At 33.8% G+C, this 14227-nt stretch overlaps 1 pseudogene; it reads right to left on the bottom strand.

The window, feature by feature from the left end:
• Positions 1 to 248: 248 nt before the first annotated feature.
• On the bottom strand, positions 249 to 2574 carry LOC134369535 (large ribosomal subunit protein eL32-like; annotated as a pseudogene).
• Positions 2575 to 14227: the final 11653 nt, after the last annotated feature.

The following is a 14227-nucleotide window of genomic DNA, read 5'->3' as shown; positions in this document are numbered from 1 at the left end:
TTTACTTTTACAATTTTAAGCTCATCTGCATGAGCAAATGCTTTATTTTGTCCGTCCCTTAGATTTCACAATCATTTTACAAAAGGATCAAATATCAAAATTTATACAACTTCCCATACATTTAGTAGATTACTGTGGAAAGGACGGATACTCAAAGGAGGTGTAAGAGAGTTATATTTTCGATATACAACTGTCTTCCTTTCTTGCAGTTCTTACGGTATTATTTAAACACAAATAAAACATGCACATTAGCTGGACAGCCTGGCATTTGGATTGGTGGCCCTGATGGCCAGCTGGTCTGCTCTTTCCATGATGGCTTCACTGTTCTGGAGGAAACATTATGAGCAATTTCAGCACAGTGAGATTTGTTGCACATCAGCAGCACTTCCAGCTTCGTGACGTTGTGAACCAGGAACTTCCAGAAGCGACTGGGAAGCATGTGCTTTGTTTTCTTGTCACTCCTGTAATCAACGCTGGGTATCAAGATCTGGCCCTTGAATCTTCTCTTCACTCTCTTGTCAATACCTCTGGGTTTCGCCAATTACCTTAATTTTTACATATTGGTCTGACTGGTGCAGTATGAACCTCTTGGTCCTTTTTGATGATCTTGGGGTTTGGAAGGAGTCTAAGGGCCACCTTGATGCCCACTAGGAGAGGCTGCCACCTCTGGAGGCAGCACCAAGGAAAAGAGAGGGGAGAGTTGCGCACAAGGGCTGAGGGAACCTAACCCTTCTGTTTGCTTATATAACAGTAGTGTTCCGTTTGGAGCAAAACAGGATCAGCTGATAAATATGAACTACCTTCTATGATACCACCACAATTAATCTAGTGTAATTCTTATAATTATCCAATTTACAAATAAAAATATTGAGGCTTCATGGAATTAAATTACCTGCCCAAGGTCACACAAGCAATAGGCACAATAGGCAGCTTGTTCTTACTGACAAATTAGCTCTCTTGCTAGATTCATACACAGTTCTTAAAAATAAATAAATGTAGGATTATCCCATTCTTTTTCTAACAATTTTTTAACTTTCACAAACAGTATATACCTACCTGTGATGATCATTTTGATAGCAATAACCTACTTTAATGGTCTTCAACAAATATAACATATATATAGTAAAATATGCTAGCTTACCATAGAGAGAAACATTGCCTTTAGAATAAGGAGCCCTTATATATATATATATCTACCTCAGTTTTGGTTCTAATAAATGCATATAGTACTTACATTTTCTTGAGATTTACATTTTAAAAATCCTTTTTGATCTAATATTTGGCATGACAAGATGTTTTTAATCAATTATATTTACTAAACTTAAATAAAATACAGCAAGTGCTTCATATAAATGTCTGTTTTCTCTAGAATAGTAATGATAAAATAAATTTTTGCCCATTAATATGTTCTAAGTAAATAATTATTAAGAACATGGCTAACTAGCAGTGTTGGAAATCCCTAATTGCCGATTTATTTTGTGGCAGATGAGTGAAGCTTAAGGTCAGTATTAAATATTTCAGGCAATGCAAAAGAAAAAAAAAAAAAACCACAAAACTAAACTAAGAATTTTTGTCATTCGTCTTCCCTGTTTGGATTCTCATTGAGTTATTATTGAGCAGCTGTCAAATTAAAAATATTTCAGTGTTTCCTCTTAACATAGACTGAATGAGTGCTAGTCCAGAAGGGACAGGTTTCGTATTCTTCCTTATTTAGAAGGACGTTACGAATGTCGTTGCCATGATATTAACACAATGATATTCAGGCATTGCCTTTAATTGGGGGTGTGAGGGGGACAGGGGAGATTCTTAGTTGCAGAGCTGGCATAGTGATCTGGGCTCTACTCAACAATGGTGCCTTCCTTTTTCTTTTTTTGCCCTAGAGTCACCCATATGCCCTCTATAACAGCACACACAACTTTTGCGTTTCTAGGAGAAGCAGAATTCTACAAACTTCAAATTACTTTTAAATATTAAACCAAATTCTTAACTCCTGCCACCTGCTGCAAGCCTGTGAGTGTAGAAATAAGGAAAGTCAGCCCTCAGAAACTCAGTAAAAAAAGAATCAAGAGTGTAGGAGACTTAGAAGAAAGACATACAAAATGATCCTCAGAAAGAAAATGTCCAACATTAAGTGCCACTGTACTAAGTGCAGTTTGGGACTTGATAGTTTGGGGAAGGGTCTTAAAAGTAAGTTGGGCCATAGGTTACAGTTTGGAGAGGTATTGCTTCCGGAGAAGATTCACGTTACAAGGGGAGGTGGTCATATCTTTTGTGATGTGTCTGTGCAAATAAAGAAAAAGGGAAAAAATGATTCTCCAGCAAAAACAAATGAGAAACAAGGCATGTTAAAGCCTCTAATCGGTAATTTTGTAGCACTTTGTGCACATATTATCATCATGTATTACTTAACTTAATCTCTGCCTGACTGATTCCAAACCACGTAAGATTTAATTCAGCTGTCCCTTCCTCCGTGAGACCTTTCTCTATGTGCTTTCCCTGCTTCTTTCTACCTCCCCGCCCAAGTGTGTCAGATATCCTTCCTTAAGCTGCACAGCACCCTGGGCTTACCTCCATCATTGCGTTTGATAAATGGTATTGTAAGACTGTGGCTGCCTGGCTTTCACTCCCAGTAGATATTAAATTCATGGAACACAGAGCTGTTGTTCTTAATATCTCTATCCCTGGTGCTTAGCCTAGGGCCGAAAATATAGCTAGGGCTTAATAAATTATTAATAAAATGGATAGATATGACTATAGTACAGCTATAATTATTTTGCTTCATTCTGAAAGGAAATGGCACATGTCTTCAAGTCTGGAACTGGATCTTAGTTAAATTCTAGAACCAAAAAGACAGCCTGTTATGCACCTGGTATTTGAGAAAGATTTCTTGAATGAAATAATTTTATGATCTCTACATCTCAAGAGTTAATTCAGGTAACATCTGAAGTTAGCTGAAGCAAAAATAAACAAATAAATAAACAAATAAATACATAAACAACTAAAATTCAGCTGCTCTATGTGCACCAAATTGCCACCCATTTATTGCACAAATCAGAAGTTTCTGCTAATAAAATTGAAGTCATAACACTTGTTTCCTCTAAGGACTAAGGCCCTTCTTAGTATATTCTTAATATTTCTGAGTGAACTTCTTAGCATAAATGACATAGTAAAAACAACTAAGTGTTGCTTCTCTAGAGTTTAGACAACTTTCTTTTCCTTCCCTGTGATCTAAAATTTACTACACTTAGAAAGTGAAGAAAGCAGAATCAGACAGTCACTGAAATCAGAGTCAACTGACTGAATCCAGAGGGATAACTCTGCTAGACAAACAGTTAAACTTACTAAAGCTTCAGAGATATTATGTGTGTCATAAGGATTCAATATTAATGTTTGGGGTAATTTTTCACTCTCTGTAGTTGAGTTCTATAGTCTTCAGGATGAAGTTCATCAAGAATTGTTTGTTGCAATAAATAGCTGTCTGATTGCCTGTTAGGGAGGGTGCTACTCACAAAAATACGACTTCTTTATGTCATTTCATGAATACTCATCACATTCTTCAGTGAATAATCTGTGGGAAAATAGAAATTTCACAATAATTGCAAACAGTAAATTCTTCACAAACCTTCTAAATATTTGAAAAAAAATTATTTGTATATGATATACATTAAAGGTTTATATACATATATCTTTGTCTTAAAATAAGAAATAAAAATCTAACAATTAAAAGCTAGAATTTATATACATATGCACAATTAAAATTTTTAAAGTTTCTATAGTTAACCATGAAAAACAAAGTAATCTGAAATATTATTGATAAGATATTTGTGATTTTTAATGTATAAAAGTCCACTAATAGTGTTGGTTAATAATTTGGACATGATTATAACTTACTCTCAATATAATATATGAAAAATAAGAAAGAGTAGAGATAAGTTGACTTCATGGTTATTAATCAGAATGTGAGAAGATGAAGATTTCTCCAAACATGCCTGACAAGACACTATCTTCTCACTTCTGATTCATAAGGTTTGAGATAAAGTGTTTACATGTACATATCTGATGTATGCCCCTGGTTCACACCTTCTGACAAATCAACTTTTTCCTTTTGTAGTCAGAGAAATTGATTACTAGGGAGATTAAATAATTTGAAAAAGTTACAGATTCATAGATATGGATATAAAAAGTTACAGTACAATGTCATCTCTTTTATTAGAATGGTATTTAATTACTTTATTGAGAATATGAAGCATGTGTTCATGCCTTTAAATCCCCAGAACTCATTAAAAATACATAACTTTCTTGGAGATACAATTTTGTGGAGGTGAGAAAATCAATATGCTCAGAGAAACATATGTATTAAATGCTCTATACATTTTCCAAATTTTATTATAATTATTTCTTTTCTTTGAATGACAATGTTTTGCTTTGTTTTTCTTTTTGAATAACCAATTTACTCTGCATCTTAGAAGAGCTAATTAAAACACTAGAGTTTTTTAATTGAGGTAAATTCATGTAATATAAAATTAGCTATTTTAAAGAACAATCCAGTAGCATTTAATATATTCACAATATTGTTCAACCAACACTTCTATGTCTAGATCCAAAACATTTTTATTGTCAAAATGAAAAGCCCACACTCATTAAGCAGTTGTTCCTAATTGCTACCTTCTTCCAGACTCTAGCGACCACCAATCTGCATTTGGTTTCTATAAATTTGCCTATTTTACATATTTCATATAAATGAAATCATATTTTTGTATCTGTCTTCTTCCACTTAGCATAATATTTTTGAGGCTTATCCACATTGTAGCATGTATCAGTATTTCATTTTTTTTATGGTTGAATAATTTTCCATTGCTTGTGTATATCACAGTTTATTTATCTTTTTCTCCATTGATATTTTAGACTGTTTTCATCTTTTGGCTATTGTGATTAGTTCTGCTATGAATATGTATGTGTGTGTATTTGTTTGAGTACCAATTTTCAATTTGGGGGGTATGTTTAGAACTACTTTTATGGTAAATTAAATATAAACTCCTTAATGAGTTTTCACAGATCTCAAATGAAAAACGAGATATTAAAAGAAATACAAGGAAGGTACTTCAAATAGTTCATGGAAAAATGGAATCAAAAGATAATACAAATCTTTCTGTATCCTCCTATTAAAGCAAAGACTTCTCACACTGAACATGTATATGGATAAATATGGTGATGTTTATTGTTTTCCATCTCTGAGTTCCTTTGTGTTTTGATTCCCTTCATCCCACCTGCCTTCATCCTTCTGTCTTCTACCTTCCCATCCCCATCCCTATGTCACACTTCATCTCATCTAAGAAAACAAATGAAGAAAAAATATTAGTGATTTACTTCCTTTGTTAGGGTAACTTTCAAATTTCTTTTAGCTATTCAAGGCACCACATTTGTAATTTTATGAGATGTGGTTTTGCTATTTTACCCAGATTACTCAAAAATGGTATAGTGCCTTGCCAAATAATTAGATATATGGATGAATGCATTTTAAATGTATTAACAGGTACTGTATTTTATGACCACCTTGCAACAATACTAGCTTAGTTTCATCTAACTGAGATATGAAACCACGGATCTCTCTTCCCTTGAAGAACTTACATGATAGAGACGTTGTAATATAGCATGGTCGACTCTGTTTTTACAATGTTCTAGATGTCACCAAATTCACAGAGAACAATTGAAAATATTGAATCAATTTTGTCAGAGCTAATTAAGAACCATAGAATAATGGTCTCTGCAGGAAATTTTAAATGCTCATAGAAGTAATGATACTTAATTCATTTAGGGATATGAGCATTAAGGAAAGACTGAGATATTATCTTTCTAAAAACAAAAGCTATATGAAAAACAAATACTCCACATTGTACTGCATTACTCCTTTCTAGTAAAAGAACTAGATCTCTCTTAGCTTACATTTTCAATTCAATTCCCCCTTCTGACTTAGATTCACAGACCCTATTAACACCTAAAGATTCTCATAATTATATGACAATCATAATTTAATTCTTATAAAATGTTGTTTCTGGCTTTTTATTCTTGTTCACAAAATATAGTATTTCTTTTCCAGTTAAACATATGTTCATGAACATGAGTGAACTTTTCTAATTCATTACTTTTTTATTAAGTAATTCTCTTAGATTACAGGGAGAACAAATCTTCATGATTTATATTATGTTTTATTTTGGATAAAGGTGTCTGAGGTTTACCATCAAAGCAGTTTTACTTCTAAATTTTATTAGGATTACTGCCTTTGCCTAACTTCTTTGATGCAGTCTCTGTTTCAACCTGAAACTCAGCAATAACTTAAGGGGAGTAGGTTGGCTATTTTAACAATAGTACCTCTAAAGGTAAATGGGTAGTTAAAACAAATATTACTTAAAGTTAAAGCAAAATACATTTCCCAAAATTTAATATTTTTTTACATTTTTCTTCAAATCTGTATACTAAGTACTAAATTGTAATAAAGCATAATTATATGTCAATTATATGTGTACATTACATGTGTACATGGCATATGTGTATATATTATCTATGTGTATAATACATATGTAATATAAATAAATTTAAAATAACTCAGTTTAAATATTTTCAAGTCTGAAGTATACTAGCCAGGGTCATTTTTTTTTTTTTTTTTTTTTAGCAGTTCCCTTCACCATTTCGATTTCAGTCTGGATTCTATTATAGAAAAAAATCCCTTTCCCTAATTTTTCTAGCCCCATGTGATTAATGGTGCTCCTTTTATTTATATCACTGCAGTCTCAAATTCAGAGACATAGCACATGTCGTAGACTTCTGCTTTTCTAATTACCAAAAGCCAAAATACACTAGGTAGTATTTAAACACAACTAAGGAGAGAATTTCTATTAGGTCAGAAAGCAGGAAAGAGAGGCTTAATGTTGAATTTACCAGTTGGAGCTATAAAGTCCCAAGTATGTTTTGTGAGTTCTGCACGTCCCAACTAGGTCTGAGAGAGAGCCACAGAGAATACATTTCCTGTCTTAAGTCAACGTTGGGCCCAGACCCAGAAGCTCACAGTGTTACACTGACTATTTCCAGATTTGGCCAGGACTAAGCCTCATCTCACCAACACATTCCTAACCTGATTCCCTAACTTAGAAATGCTGAAGGTGTCTGGGTTGTTCAATCAATCTAAAATTTATTGCTGAAAGTGAGAAATAAGTTCTTTCTCACCTGGGCCTGAACCACACAGACACATAGTTTAAATTCATGGAGGATTCAGTTTCAGGCAATCTATATTTTACCTAGTTTTACATAAACATTGGTTAAATACGAAATGTTTCTCTGGGAAAAATGGCTTTCCAAAGTCTTGTTATAGAAATTAAAGCCAAATTGGAACTTAGTCATCGGGAACCAGGAAGAGCATTTCAACATTTAGGAAAATCCTCCAGACAAAATTACTACTCCCCGCAGAGTCTTGGAAAAACATGTTAGCTACTTACTTACCATGGTAAGAAGAATCTCAAAGTTAATTTAATATCTTTAAAGAAATGAGTTAGAAATTGAACAAAAAAAGGAGATGCTTAGTTAAGAAAACCACAGTTAGTAATGAAAATATTTTCCTGACTATGACAGATCAATGTGGTTTAAAATTGTCTAGTAACAGCTGTATTTTTTATACATATGGTTTTCAGGTTTTTTTCCCCTAAAACCCAGTATAAGAAGATTTTAACATCTTATATTAGGTTTGATGAAAAAAGATTACTTCATTTATAGAGATATATAATCTAGTATTAGAGAAATCCACCACCGCACTAGTGAGAATTCTGTACTCTTGTAGGAGAAATACATACCCCTCATTTCTTTATTAAGCAGCAGTTTACAGTCTTATTCATTCAATTTCCTGTTGTAGAGCAAAAAGAGGTAAATAGTATTGTATTTCACTTCCATTGCTCCCAGTAATCTCTTTCTATGCTCAGTAAGAAGGAAAATATTGGGACAATTGCAGGGCAATTTCAATATTTTATAAGCAAGGTAACAGAGGCCCCCTTTTTCCATAGTAAAAGACTAACAGTAGAGCTACTGGACCATGAAATACCCTCTTACTCAGCAGGGCTTCACAACAGCTTTCATTAGGGTATGGTGAATCTGAAAAGTTTACCTTTACTTTGGCTTAGCCCTGCTTCTCTCATGTGCAAGGTTCTTTGCAATCTCATTGTAAGGGCTGCCAAGGAATTCCTCAAGAATTACAAAAGGACTACATTACTATCCCTTTCAACATATGTGGATTTTAGTAATTTAGAAAACAAAGAATATAGTGATATTTCAATTAAATTCTGTGGAGATAAAGCCTTAAGCTTACTCACTTTTGTTTTGCTTTGTTTCATTGAATGAAATGGTCAAGTTCATAAAACAGTAATAAATTTTGACCTTCTTCACACAGCTCAACTGCTAACCTGCTTAAGTACAAGGCCACACAGTACTAAATAGTCTCTGTGTGCTGCCCTTTGTTTGTGACCAATAAAGGTAAATATTATGAAGGATACGTAGTTATAAAGGTGGTCTCTAGTTCAATATGGTGGCATTTCTTTTCTTATTATACTATTTTCATCCCAGTTATAGCCCTTCTTCCCCATCAAAGGACAGATTCTTTACCAGTTATCTAGTCTGCAACCCCAACCTAACAGCAATAGCTCTAAGACCAGCTAATTAGAATACTTATTGCTTGGCTGGTTGATTATGTTTCAATATAAGTGGGAAAAAATTAAAACAGTGTGCATTTTTTTTTAACATAATAAACATTGATCTGATTGATGTTTTGTGGTCTTTGAATTTCCATAAATAACAATTTCTACCTTCTGCTATTCTAGAATTTTTCTTTGTATCTGCAATACTTTTTTTCCTTTTATAGCACCATTTATAAAATTTTTTCTACAAGTAGAACATATATTTTTAAATTTTTGAAGTTGCACTAATACAGAAAATTATCTGAACAAAACTTTAAATATCTTTGAGCTAACTGGGAAAAGATGAAGTAAATACATGAAAGTTAATGAAGAAAATAAGTCTACCAGATTGTTTTCACAGTTCCTTGCTTTAAATGTTATATTCCCTATTACAGATAAATGGGAACACAGAATCTGTACCTGGGCTGAATTAATGCATTTAGAGAGCCTGGCTAAATAAGGAAACAAGAAAGACTTCACTCCCATGAGGAAGGATGAAATTAAGAGTGATTCAGGGGCAAAACCAAGTCCAGACATTCCTTCCAACCAGATCACCAATCAGAAAAGGGCAGAAATGGAGAAACTGAGTATGAGGCAACAGGAGCAAATGAGAAAAACAGACAGGATTTGAGTGGCCTGATAAAGAACCATAATTATTATTAATGCGACATCTATATCTCAGAGGCATGAATGAGCTATTAAGAGCACAGCCAGCCAGGATATTGTGCAACACAATTACACATGAAATCTCATTTAATTTTTACACAAACCCAATCTGAATGTATCGCACTCTGCAAGCTACCACTAGACTTTACCACCGCTGCTTGAAGAACCTCATTTTGCTATTACCACCATGGCCTGCCTCCTGGCAGAATTATATGTATGTTCCAGTCTTTATACCACTAACTCTTCATCCAAAGTCTGAAGTGGGTACATCTTGTTAGTGGACCTTGGTCATGTATTTGTATTTTAACTCCAAGGGAGACTGAGAAAGCAAGCAGGTATCTTTAGGTTTGATAACAAGAACACTTTACTTGCCAACAGGACTCATAAGATAGGGAATTCTCCAAAAACATGAAGGGGACTTAAAATAAAGAAAGTTTAAACAAACAAACAAAAAAAGGAATGACAAATGTCTATTAAAGCTCATATCTTTGGTTAACAAACATCAACATATACTCTTTTTCATGTACAACATGAAGTATTTTTGCCTATTTCAAGTTGAATAACATGACTCTTCAGTTAATACTTTCAATTAAAAGTTCACTATTGCTAAGTGAAATGTATTTTTCATGTTGTTCGGTAATGATTCAATCTTGATATGTTTTAACTTATACATAAATTATAAAACTAGATACTACCATAATGCACCCATGTAAAATGGAGGAGAAAAGGGAGAGAAAAGGAGAGAATGAAACTTAATTAGAACACTTAAATGTTTATATGTCACCAGAAGGAAGGCTTTAGAGACTTTGTTTCTTCAATAAGTTATGAGGTCACAGTTGGTATTGATGACTTTCCACTTCCACTCCATTTCATGATTTCTTTGCCTTCAACCAGCATTTTAGCTAGTTGAGAGACTACCTAGGGGGTGACAAAATACTTGGTAGTCTTACCTGCATAGCGTTACTCTAGTCTTCCTACAATTTTTATCATGACATATGGCAGTTCTAGGAAATGTTCCAGGGAACACCCTAATTCCATTCATTCTTCTTTCTCTCCCTATTGTATAGCAGGACACTCTTGAGTACTGGCATCAACCACCTTGTCAAAATTATATCCTCTTGTTAAACCAATGTTAATTAGAGGCAGAAATAGCCAGGTTTGTAATATATGCAAACTGATAGAACACACAGTCATGAGAGTAGGAAGCAAAACATTGTGAGTAGCTGTAGTGGTTGGAGATGTCATTCCTATTTCCATTCCAGACCCATCCTAGAATTATGACTAGGAGAGAAAAGACAATATTTATTGTTTGTTAGTTTAGATTTTATATTACACCACATAGGATTGTACCTCGGACTTTTCAAATTTTGTCTCCCAAGTCGTCTGGTAATTGAATCTTCTTCTATGCTATTTCACTGTCCCTCAAGACCAGCTATTTCTTTGTAAAAGTGTACACGGTAAGTAAAATTCATGGTTATTAGTCTGAAATGTTTTGTGGAGTATCAGAAAGTTGAATAAGGCAATCAGTAAGTACACAGATGGAGGTGCTAGAAGAAACCTGCAAATCGGGAGAGAAAAATAAACAGACAAATATAGTGTAAGAATCTACTATAATGATGAAAAATCATGACCTCCTCAATGATAATGACCATTTTATATGATCCATCAAGTGGCTGATAGATGTTCAGGTTGTGGTAGCATCACAGGGACTGAGAATTGGTCATTGCTTATAGAAAGCTGGTAGTCAAGTCAGCCTTAGTAGAGAACCATATGGTTGACACTGTGAGTAAAATCTATCCTTGTCGACATGAGTACATGAATCTAGAGCTGAAGTGAGGGGAAAAGAGCTTATCAATATGCACATAGCAGTTCTTTCCCATTTGGATATTAAGACCCTCCTCCACAATGGAATTGTTTTCATACTCTCAGCCTACTTTGAAAGTTTTCCCAAACTTCTTATGACTTATTCTTTAATTTTGTTCCTGACTATCCACATATATCACTACCAGTAGTCAATAAATTAACGCATATCTTAACCTCAGCTCATCTGAAGAAAACGTAAAAGATATGCCACTCAAAATTTGCCAAAGGGAATATTTTCTGTTTCCATTATCCTTTAGAACCCTCCTAAATAGAGTTTACTACCACAGAATTACACTTCTAGCTGCTAAATGCCTATGGTATGGAGTCTTAAAACAGATTAAAATATTTTTCTCTTTAGTCAACTGGTGGTAAGACATTCCCTGGGAGGCTATTCCTAATATTAAGTTGAGAGAATAAAAATTGGCCTATTGGGAATGTGAGTCACCAGCTCATGCAAATTATGTGTGCTTCCAGAACTTTCCTGGATCAAGTTTCATCTACTAGATTTCCACTAATGTGCATACCAGATTTTATGGGTAGGTGCATCAGATAACACATGCTATATGAACTCAGGGAGTCAGATCCTCCAATAGTTTCATGGTTAGGAATTCAGTCCTGTTGTTTGTTTTTAAAGACTGTTTTCAGGTTCACAGCAAAATTGAGAGGAAGATACAGAGATTTCCCACACACTGTTTGCCCCCACCCATGCACAGCCTCCCATGTTATCAACATCCCCCAAACCCGCCAGAGTGGTACATTTATTAAAAATGATGAGCATATATTGATACATTATAATCACCCAAAGCCCATAATTTACGTTAGGGTTCATTTTTGGTGTTGAACATTCTATGGGTTTAGACAGATATATAATGATTTGTGCCTGGCACTAGGGTGGCATATATAGTACCATATAGAGTATTTTCATTGCCCTAAAAATCCTCTATGCTCTTCCTATCCATCCCTCCACAGTCTTTTGTTTTGAACTCATTATTATGGAAATTTTCAAATATATAAAAATGTAGGAGAATGGTATAACGAATTCTCAAGTGCCTGTATCCCCAAACTATTCAACCATTATCAATATATGGGCATTCTTTTTCTATGCCTCCACTTTCACTACTGACTAGATTTTTTTAAACAAATACCAAACGTGCTATTATTTTAACAATAAATAATTCAACATATATCTCTAAGAGATAAGGACTCTTTCTATATATATATATATATATATACACACACATGCATATATATGTAATGATACATTTATCACATCTAAAAATCAATAATAATTCTTTATATGCAGTCAGTTTCAGATTTCTTCCACAGCTACGCACATGGATTTTAATGGTGCAAAATCCAAACCAGTTCTATATATTGAATTTGAATACATTTCCCAAGTCTTTTAATCCATAATAATCACTTCTTTTCTGTTGTCATTAACTTTTTGAAGAAGCCAAGTCTTTTGTCCTGTGGAATTTCTCACATTCTGGAGTTGGCTGATTGTCCCTGCAATGATTTTTTTAATACGTTCTTCTATTTCTTGTGTTTCCCATATAATGAGAGGTACCCAAATTAAATGATATTCTACAAAGGAAAAAAAAAAGTGCACAACTCTACTGTACTTTTTCCAAATGTTGGCATCATAAAAGGCAAGGAAGGACTGAGGAACTCTTATGGATTAAAGGATGCTAAAGAGACATGAAAACTAAAAGCAATGCACAATGAGAAATTATATTTTGATATACAGAACATTATTGGGACAATTTCTAAAATTTGATAAGGTGCATAAATAGTTCATACTATTATGTTACTATTATCCCTTAATAATGATCATTGTACTGTGGTTTAGTAAGAGAATGTCTTTGTTTTTAGAAAATACACACTGAAGTTTTTAAAATGTCATATCAAGAACTTATTTCTTGAATGATTCAGAAAAATATATATATGTGTGAATACATTATGTTTGTATGCATACAGAGAGAGACAGAGATGTGGAGGAGAAGTAGGAGGAGGAGGGGAAGGAAAATAAAACAAATATGGCAAAATGTGAATACTTGGGGAAGCTGAATGAAAGGTATAGGGAAATGTATCATTCTTGCAATTTTTCTGAAAGTCTATTTATGTCCAGATAAAAGTTTAAAAACATGATAGATCTGGTGTTTGATTGGATTCATGTTCAACAATTTAGCAAGATCATTTGACAGGTAGTGCTTTGAGCTTCCTACTGCATCCCATCAGAAAGGACATTGTCTGGTTGTCTCTTTTATGAAGTGATTGATAAGTGGTGTCAAGTGGTCAGGTTTATGTTATTGTTGTAAAGATGCCCTTAGTTTTTCACCTATTTTTTTTTAGCAGCTATGGATGATAATTGCCTAGATTCATTATTTCATTAGGGATTTCAAAATAGTTATATTCTAATTTCATCATTCCTTCTGCATTTCTAAACTAAAATTTCCCTGTGAAGTGCTTTCATGTGTCCTCTGTTCAGTTAGCTTACAATTGAGTTCATCTAGTAAAGGTGTCATAGATACCTACTTTCTCTCTGCATAGTAGTTCTCAGGGAAATGGGATGGTGCCAGTGAAATGATATGGCTCCACAATAACTTCCAAAGTTAACCAAGGAGGACTTTTTAGGTACTCCTAGAGTGTAACATATTTAATGTATTTCAATGCATGCCTGATATCAAATTTTCACATATATAGCCAGTGGGAACTCCTGCAAGTTGTTTCCTATGTACTTTTTAACAAAACTACCATAGTCTTTAAAGACTGTCTGCTTCCTAATATGACAACATGTTCTAGATTTATCTAGTACATTTCCTGTCCCAGACCTGAAACCAGTAATTTCTTCAAGGATTCCTAGTTCCTCTTAGTGAGAAAGAGTATTTATTTAGAATCTGTATTAGATTTCTATTTTTGTGTGACAAATTACTACAAACTTGTGACTTAAAATACATACATGTGCATGTGTGTGTATATAAAAA

The sequence above is a fragment of the Cynocephalus volans genome, chromosome 1, assembly GCF_027409185.1.
Source record: "Cynocephalus volans isolate mCynVol1 chromosome 1, mCynVol1.pri, whole genome shotgun sequence".
In the NCBI taxonomy this organism is placed as follows: Eukaryota; Metazoa; Chordata; class Mammalia; order Dermoptera; family Cynocephalidae; genus Cynocephalus; species Cynocephalus volans.
This window is presented reverse-complemented; position numbering and strand designations above follow the sequence as displayed.